This window comes from Hyperolius riggenbachi, chromosome 4, assembly GCF_040937935.1.
Source record: "Hyperolius riggenbachi isolate aHypRig1 chromosome 4, aHypRig1.pri, whole genome shotgun sequence".
In the NCBI taxonomy this organism is placed as follows: domain Eukaryota; kingdom Metazoa; phylum Chordata; class Amphibia; order Anura; family Hyperoliidae; genus Hyperolius; species Hyperolius riggenbachi.
The window spans coordinates 464,766,180-464,775,399 of NC_090649.1; positions in this window are offsets into that span (position 1 = coordinate 464,766,180).

Sequence of the window (9,220 nt, forward strand, 5' to 3'; positions counted from 1 at the left end):
GTCATGACAACTTAATCTCCCCCTCCGGGTGTGCACGATCGCGTCGGGAGCGGTTCTTTAGCGCGGACGTTGAATCAACGTCCTGTCTGAACTGTACCACCCCCTGCCGGACGTTGATTCAACCTGTGGCGGTCCCCAATAGGTTAATTAAGTCTGAGGTGAAAGTAAATAAGCAAAAAAAAAAACCCCACAAAAACAACCCAGCATGCCCTGCAATTAATTTCCTTTGTGTGGCAATGTACTAAATAACAGGTAGACGGGCATGATCATTTATCAACAAGAAAACTAATAGTGATGTTACCTTTTGGATTGCCTGGTTAGCATCTGTATTACTTGTTTACCAGATAAAAATAAAGAATTGATTTTTATGCCTGACAGTTACACTTTAACCAAACCTGCGTTCCTCTCCTCCGCCTCGCTCTAGTCATCTGTCCTTGAGGATGAAGTACCATTCAATTCACAGCCCCAGAAACCCATGCAGAGCCATATAACAGGTGCAAAAATAGCCTACCACCATGGTCTGATTTTAAGGTAATACTGAAGGTAATTTTAAGGTGGTACTGAAAAAGACATCCTGGATATCCTCTCAAACCTTCGCCAGACTACCTGCGATCTGGACCCTGGCCCCACTAAGTTCATGTTGAAATGCCCTGAACTATTTACACCGGCATTCCACAAAATAGTCAACGGCTCCTTACAAGAAGGGTGGTTTCCCTCTACTCTGAAAGAAGCAATCGTCAGGCCTCTACTCAAGAAACCATCCTTAGACCCAGATGCTCTAAACAGCTACAGACCTGTCTCAAACCTCCCCTTTCTGGGAAAAGTTATTGAAAAGGCTGTCTACCTCCAACTTGAAGCCAGGCTCTCCAGAAACAACATCCTTGACCCTCTTCAATCTGGTTTCAGGAAATATCACAGCTGTGAAACAGCCCTCACCCAGATTTGCAATAATCTGCTCATTGCAAGAGACAAGGGTCAATGTTCCATCCTGATTTTGCTCGACCTCTCAGCGGCTTTTGACACAGTCGATCATGAAATCTTACTCAACAGGCTACAAGAGTACTGTGGCATAGATGGCATTGTTCTCCGGTGGTTCAACTCCTTCCTGGCTGGCAGAACACAAAGGGTAGCCTTAGGGCCCCTCCTCTCCAACCCTGTACCACTAAAATACGGTGTACTTCAGGGCGCAATATTATCCCCTTTACTGTTCACCATATACATGCTGCCACTTGGAGAAATCATACAAAAACATGGCCTGACATATCATTGCTATGCTGATGACACCCAGCTATATTTGTCATTCAAACCTGACGTCACAGACCCTACTCCACAAATAAACGCATGCTTAGCTGAGCTTCAGGAGTGGATGAATAATAATTGGCTAAAACTTAATGCTGACAAAACTGAGGTTCTTGTTATCGAGGGCCAGGGCTCAACAGCAAAGCAGCTCCAGTCTCAACCAACACCGCTAAGGATAGGGAGCTCAGACCTGAACAACTCAGACTGTGTGCGCAGCCTGGGAGTACTGATTGATGGGAAATTAAGCTTCAGGAATCAAATCTCAGCTGTTGTGAAACATTCCTTCTTTCACCTAAGGAATATTGCAAGGATTAAACACCTAATTCCTTCAGAGGATCTTCCAACCCTAGTTCATGCCTTCGTCACATCAAGGTTAGACTACTGCAACGTCCTCTACACAGGCCTGCATAAGAAAGACTTACGCCGCCTGCAATTAGTACAGAATGCCGCCGCAAGGCTGTTAACGAGCCAACCCCGCCATTGCCACATAACACCAACCCTGAGCTCACTCAACTGGCTACCGATAAAATGGAGAATTCTGTTTAAGATTGGCTTACTGACATTCAAATCCTTGCACAATCTGGGCCCTGGATACCTGAAGGACTTGTTGCAACTACATCACACCCCCCACAATCTTAGATCAAAAGGACGTAACACCTTGGTCACCCCTAGAGTCCACCTCAAAACCTTTGGAGACAGAGCCTTTTGTCATGCTGCCCCTACACTTTGGAACTCCCTGCCACACCCAATCAGGACAGCCCCATCCCTGGAAACATTTAAGTCTAAACTGAAAACCTACCTTTTCAGTCTGGCATTCATGAACATCTGACTATCTCCTCTGTAACACAACCCAGCCTGAAACCCTGTATTAATCTGAGACACAGCTATGTGCTTTGAGTCCTATGGGAGAAAAGCGCTTTACAAATGTTATTGTATTGTATCAGGAACCGAGCTGCCATGCTCCCCCTCTCCACAGTCTGTCTGTAAGTCCCGCAAGCTGGGATCAACATAGTAATAGGGGTACTGTAAGCAGGAAGTGCAGAGGAAGTATGCTGTAACCAGCGAGGATGGTGGCGGCTGCAGCCTAAAGTGATGGTGGTGAAGAGGAGAGTAGCGACTGGGGTCTTGATGTGCTGCATCCTGAAGGATGGATGACCAAAGCAAGACATTTGGGTTGTGTGAGCCGTTTGCTAACTGATGGCAAAACAGAGCGGTGAAACTAGACGAGCGAATTCACACTTGTCCAATGAGACTATTTATTTCTGGACGTATCCAGAAATCCATAGCTTTAAAGAGCTATGACTAAGGACTAGAATGTCCAAAAACATGTCGGCTGTGTGATGTATATGTACTTATGGATATATCCACCAATAATTTAGTATCAGACAAGTGCGGTCCATCTTGTTTTGTTGCTGGCTAGGGGTTGCTAACCAGGTCACGCACTGTCCAGGGACTTTGTGGGGTAAAGCAGTATCCAAGGGGATGACGACTACTGTGTTTTGATCCCTCTGCGGTGGTGGCTTATCACCCAGGAGTAGGAAATAGAGGTGTAGAAAACGCTGGCACTGCAGTTAGTGGACTCCTGGATAGGTGGGAGGGGGAGGAGATGGCTCAAACCACACGGTCAGGTACGGATAGGTGAATCCCAAGCGTGCTCAGGCAGCAGTAGACAGCAGTGCCGGCGCTTTCCTTTCTTCCTTACTGATGCAGACATCCCCCAGGAGTGCAGCACGGGGTGCACAATGTAAACTTTTTGTAAGAGATATATTTAGCATTATGTTCGCTTTTTGAATTATTATTTCAGGGTATTCCTATTAACCTCTGGTGAAAAGGAAAAAGAGATACAGCTTATTTTGGATACATTATTATAAAAAGGATTCATCTCTCTGCCCCCTCTGTTTTACTCCACCTTCCCAAGCATGACGACTGATTCAGGCAGGTCTCATTTAGTGATGCTCATGTCTAGAATTCATGGAGAAGCATGTGATCAGTTTGGTCCGGTGCAGAGCCATTTCTAGACTTTCTGCTGCCCAAGGACCCCCTGCCTGTTTGGAATAATTGCACAGCACCCGCCAACTGGCACTGCACATTATATCCACGGTGCAAAAAACCCCAAAACACACACTCCGTATAGGGAGGTAGCCAGCCTGTCCTCTTCTCAGTGCTCAGGGAGCTGCTAGTAATACTCTTGTATTCAAATTTAGGGCTGAGCTGTATTAATTATGCATGAGTCAGAATTGTTAATATTTCATTAACCATATATATTCCATAGTCTCAAAGGAGACAGAGGAATATATACCGTATATACTCGCAAGCAAGCCGAATTTTTGACCCCCCAAAAGTGGGCCAAAAGTTGGGGGGTCGGCTTGCTTGCGAGTCATGGGTGGGTGGATAGGTGCTGGGAGCTAGTCTACTTTAGGGGACCCACCGTAAATCCCCATAGAGAATTTGAGCTGGGCTGAAAACAGAACGAATCTCCGCTTTCAGCTCTTTTAAACCCCCACAAGCCATATATCTATGGAAAGCTGAGAATCTGCTCTACCAAATGATGTTACTTTCGGTGAGCAAAAAGTGAAACTCACCGTGTACGAGCCGCCGAACGTCGCGGCTCCGTCGGCCATCTTACATCTCTACTGCTCCTATTTTTCTCCCTCCTCATTGGAGGGATTGTTAGCTGGGGGGGCGTGCCAGAAACTGCTGACCCTTCTCCCCGGACAAGGCTCAAACCCACAAGTAGCTACTGACTGTACTTTCCCTCCCTGGAAATATCAGCAACTTCTGAATAAGACTGAATAAGTGCTAGGCATTGCTAGGATTAGAAGACTCACAAGTTACCACCTCTACCGGCCTTCAGGGCTGAGAAAATAATAGTTTGGCCGACTGAAATTAAAACTGTACCGAACAGAAGAAGTTTACATTTCACGTTTTTTTTTTTCCTCTGGCACGCCCCCAGCTAACAATCCCTCCAATGAGGAGGGAGAAAAATAGTAGCAGCAGAGATGTAAGGCCCGGTTCACACTTGCGGTTGTTTGCCAAACGGACCGGATGACCTGACCGGATCCGGATCGGAACCGTACGGTTCTGATCCGGATCCGGATCGGAACCGTACGGTTCTGATCCGGATCCGGTCAGGTTGCATCAGGTGTTCATCAGGATGCGATCCGGATCTGTTTGGCAAAAGTAACGTAAAAAACAAAAAAAATGTTGGGGTCTGGGAGGTCAGCAGAAGGGGGACCTGTGGAATCAGGCCCTCTGCTGTTTAGCACTCACCTCCACCTGCAACATGCTGCCAACATCTCCGGATCCGGATCCAGCTGTGCTGCTCCACTCCAAAATGCTTGCCCATGTGTCCCCATCCAATATCGCCGCAACAATCCGCATAGGAAGTGGGGTAGAACATCCGGATTTCTCAGCCAGTGTGTTGTGCGCTCTCCGGTTCCCATTGGTTTGTATTGGCCGGATGGTGCAGTCCGGCTCCGCCCCGGATACGGCTGCCGGAGGAGCCGGATCAAAAAATAGCGCATGTTGGAACGGAGGCCGGAGTCCGGATCCGGCCCGGATCCGGTCCGGCTCCGGTCCGGCAGAACGGACGCATGTGAACGGACGCATAGGCTTTCATTGCTATGCCGTGCGTCCGTTCCGTCCGTTCTGCAAGCGGTGCGGCTCCGGCACGGCGATTCCGGACGGCCACCGCTAATGTGAACCGGGCCTAAGATGGCCGACGGAGCCGCGATCGGCGGCTCGTACACGGTGAGTTTCACTTTTTACTTACCGAAAGTAACATCATTTGGTAGAGCAGATTCTCAGCTTTCCATAGATATATGGCTTGTGGGGGTTTAAAAGAGCTGAAAGCGGAGATTCGTTCCGTTTTCAGCACAGTTTAAAGTCTCTATGGGGATTTACGGTGGGTCCCCTAAAGTAGACTAGCTCCAGGTGCTGTCCCTCCCCGCTCCCCCCTCGGCCGCCGCCGCTGCTATTACCTTAGGCGGCGCCGCTTCCTCTATCCCCGTCCTCCGGTAACTCATTCACAGCAGCGCGCCCCCCGCTGCTGTGATGACGCAGGAAACCATAGAGAGCGGTTCCCATAGTAATGGCATCGCCGCTACAGGAAGCCGCTCTCTATGGTTTCCTCGTCATCACAGCAGCGAGAGGCACGCTGCTGTGAATGAGTTACCGGAGGAGGACGGGGATAGAGGAAGCGGCGCCGCCTAAGCTAATAGCAGCGGCGGCGGCCGCGGGGGAGCGGGGAGGGACAGCACCTACCCACCCACCCATACTGGGGCACTATGCTAGCTATATTGGGGCACTATACAAGCTATACTGGGGCACTATACTAGCTATAATGGGGCACTATACTAGCTATACTGGGGCACTATACTAGCTATACTGAGCACTTAGCACTTCACTAGCTATACTGAGCACTATACTAGCTATACTGAGCACTATACTGGGCACTATACTGGCTATACTGGGCACTATACTGGCTATACTGAGCACTATACTAGCTATAATGAGCACTATACTAGCTATACTGGGGCATTTTACTAGCTATACTGAGCACTACCTACCTATACTGGGCACTATACTAGCTATACTGGGACATACTGGGGGGATCACGCGGCCAGCGTTTCCTACCCCCGGCTTACATGAGGGTCAATCATTTTTTCCTGTTTTTTTTGGGTAAAAGTGGGGGGGTCGGCTTACATGCGGGTCGGCTTGCTTGCGAGTATATATGGTAATACTTAACCACCATTACATCTTTGCATACGGCTGCTGACCTATTGATTGCTAGTTAGACTAATGAAGTAATAGAGGTTGTTGGAATTGTTGAACAGTGCAAGTGAAAGGGGGGAGAGAGAGAAATCCCTGTTCCATCGGCAACTCTAATAACAGATGAGTTTAAAAACACAAAAATAAATCTGTGCCTCGCAGTAGAGACACTATTGTCCCTACAGATTACTATTCCTGATTTACATGATAGCTTCATCTTCTGAAGAACTCTACAGAAGACGGCAGGTTTCATACTACTTCAGATTCACATTTGCAAAACTGTGATGACTCCACATGCAATGGATGTTGGAGACTCGCATTTCTGTTTAGAAATTTTGAAAGATTGAAAATATCCAGTAAGTGATAGTTGTGTGGATAAAAATGCCTTGTTAATATTAGAGGACAATAAGCAGACTGGTTCAAAAAGATTGCGCCAGTAGCTCAAATAAAAGATGAGTGGGCATATGCTAAATGCAGGCAAAACTAAACCTGACTCTTTAAGGCTCTGTTCACATTTTAAGGAGAACTGTAGTGAGAGGTATATAGATGCTGCCATATTGATTTCCTTTTAAGCAATACCAGTTGCCTGGCTCTCCTGCCTCTAATTTAGCCACAGACCCTGAACAAGCATACAGCAGATCAGGTGTTTCTGACATTTTTGTCAGATCTGACAAGATTAGCTGCATGCTTGTTTCTGGTGTGATTCTACAGGCAGATAGCTCAACAGGGCTGCCAGGGAACTGGTATTGCTTAAAAGGAAATCAATATGGCAGCCTCTATATACCTCTCACTACAGTTCTTCAAAAACGATAACACTGACAGCAGTGATTTTTGATTTTTTGCACATTTTTTCCCCTCCCGGTGCTTCACTGCATGCTACAATTTTGTGCAAAGTGCTTTTTCAGAGAATCGGTTTTTTCACTTCCTGACATTAGTCACTCTGACCAGGAAAATAAATACAATGTATTCTTAAAATTGTGAACACAACCACCACACAAAGCGATTTTGCGCTCTTCCTATACCTTCCATTAGACCAAAACCGTCCCAAAAATGGTACAGGCACTGCTTTGTGGAGCACAAAGCGGATGAAACGCACTGATTAGGGATGATCACAGATATGCAAATAATTCTGAGTTGATGCAAATTTTTATGCAAATATATGCAGCCTGAACATTGACCTGGGTTTAAACTGATTGGCTCATTTTCAAGCTCGATACAGTATTGTTCAGAAATTTAACAGAGGCGCCAATCAGAATAAAATAATTTAAAATATCATAAAAATGGGGGGTCTTGGATGATTTACCACCCCAGAAATCAGACACTAATTTTGGTATAAGTAATTCACAATTTATTAATTTGACTCCCAAAATTTCGCAACGCGTTTCACGGGTCTGTCGCCCGCTTCCTCAGGCAGTATAAAACATGCCTGAGGAAGCGGGCGACAGACCCGTGAAACGCGTTGCGAAATTTTGGGAGTCAAATTAATAAATTGTGAATTACTTATACCAAAATTAGTGTCTGATTTCTGGGGTGGTAAATCATCCAAGACCCCCCATTTTTATGATATTTTAAATTATTTTATTCTGATTGGCGCCTCTGTTAAATTTCTGAACAATACTGTATCCACCTGTTGGATGGGTGTGATTACCTAATCCTTCTACGGAGAGCGACTTCTTAGCCTGAGAGGGGACAGGCCTAACATCCCCGCAAGTGTTTCTAGTGGTTGCCTATGCTCGGCAACCCATTTTTGTGAGTATTATCTCTCTTCGAAATTTTTATCGATTGTGTTACAGTACGCACTATTGGGGCTCTTGATTTTCTTTTTGTTTTACATTTTCAAGCTGCATACGTTTGCATAATTTCAGAATTTACATCTTATTGATCATCCCTAGCACTGAGATGAAACTTCTCATAGAGACTCATTGCAGCGTGTTGTGGACAATTTTGAAAATCACCTGCGCTTGAAAAAAAAAAAAAGAAAAAAAGGCTGAAAACCCCCTAGATGTGAATAAGCCCTCACAGACCAATGGCCAATGTGAAAGAGGAAGGTTGGAGCACACCGTTCAGAGACCGCAATGTAGGTGGGTTAACCCCCTCTTGCTGAGGCCTGTGTGAGCCAGAAGTCAGAATCAGTTGCAACTCCAGATGAAACTGCATATTGCATCCGCCTCCACATCCTTACAAATAATCGTTACAACCAAGGTATACAGAATTACATATCTGAACACATCAGACATCAAAACTTGAAGCAGATGGGCTACAACAGCAGAAGACCACATTGGGTGCCATTCATGTCGGCTAAGAGCAGGCAACAGAGGTTACGGTTTGCACAGGCTCATAAAAATTGGACAATGCAATAGAAGAGAAAAAGTGCCAGCACTAAATGTACTGAGCAGGATAGCTTCTGCAAATTCCAGTCTCCACTTGTGCTATGCTAGTACAGCAATGATCAATATTCCAGCCAAGACATTCGGGGACCAGGGGTTTTCAATTAAAATCCAGGCTGCATTAAACTTGCATCTTTAAAAAAGCTTAGGCAGACAAGGTGAAGTCAAAATAAACACACACATACTTACCTCCCATGTAGTCTGCTCATCAATCTTTTTCTCCTCTCCTGCTTGTCCACTGTGATTAATGAAATTCTCCATCCTCCATTTTGAAAAATGGCCATTACCCCATAACAGCTTCCTGGTCAGCAGGGATGCTCGGGTAGTACTTTTTAATACCCAAATGAATCCGGATCCGGATATCCGAATTTGACATTTTTATACCCGAACTGAATTCGGGTATCCGACCCTAGTATCCAACCAGATTCAGATATCCGGATTGAAAACCGGAAATGGTCTTTTCAAGGCTTCTTATCCCGTTTTAGAAGCTAAAAACATACCACCACCTCTCTCTCTCTCTCTCTCTCTGGTCTTGCAGACATTTGTATTATGTCAAAAGCAAGCTCACATGTACCTTGGCTGGGAATTGAACCCAGGTCCACTGCTTGCAGGGCAGCTATGCTCACCACTATACCAACAACCACGCACACAGCGAAGGACAGCACTTTGAAGTCTGGAAGATTCCAGAGCAATGGTGGGAAGGATGAAAAGCTAGGTGGCCATGCAACCATTCCTGCTAACCTAAAGCTTACTTATAGATAGTC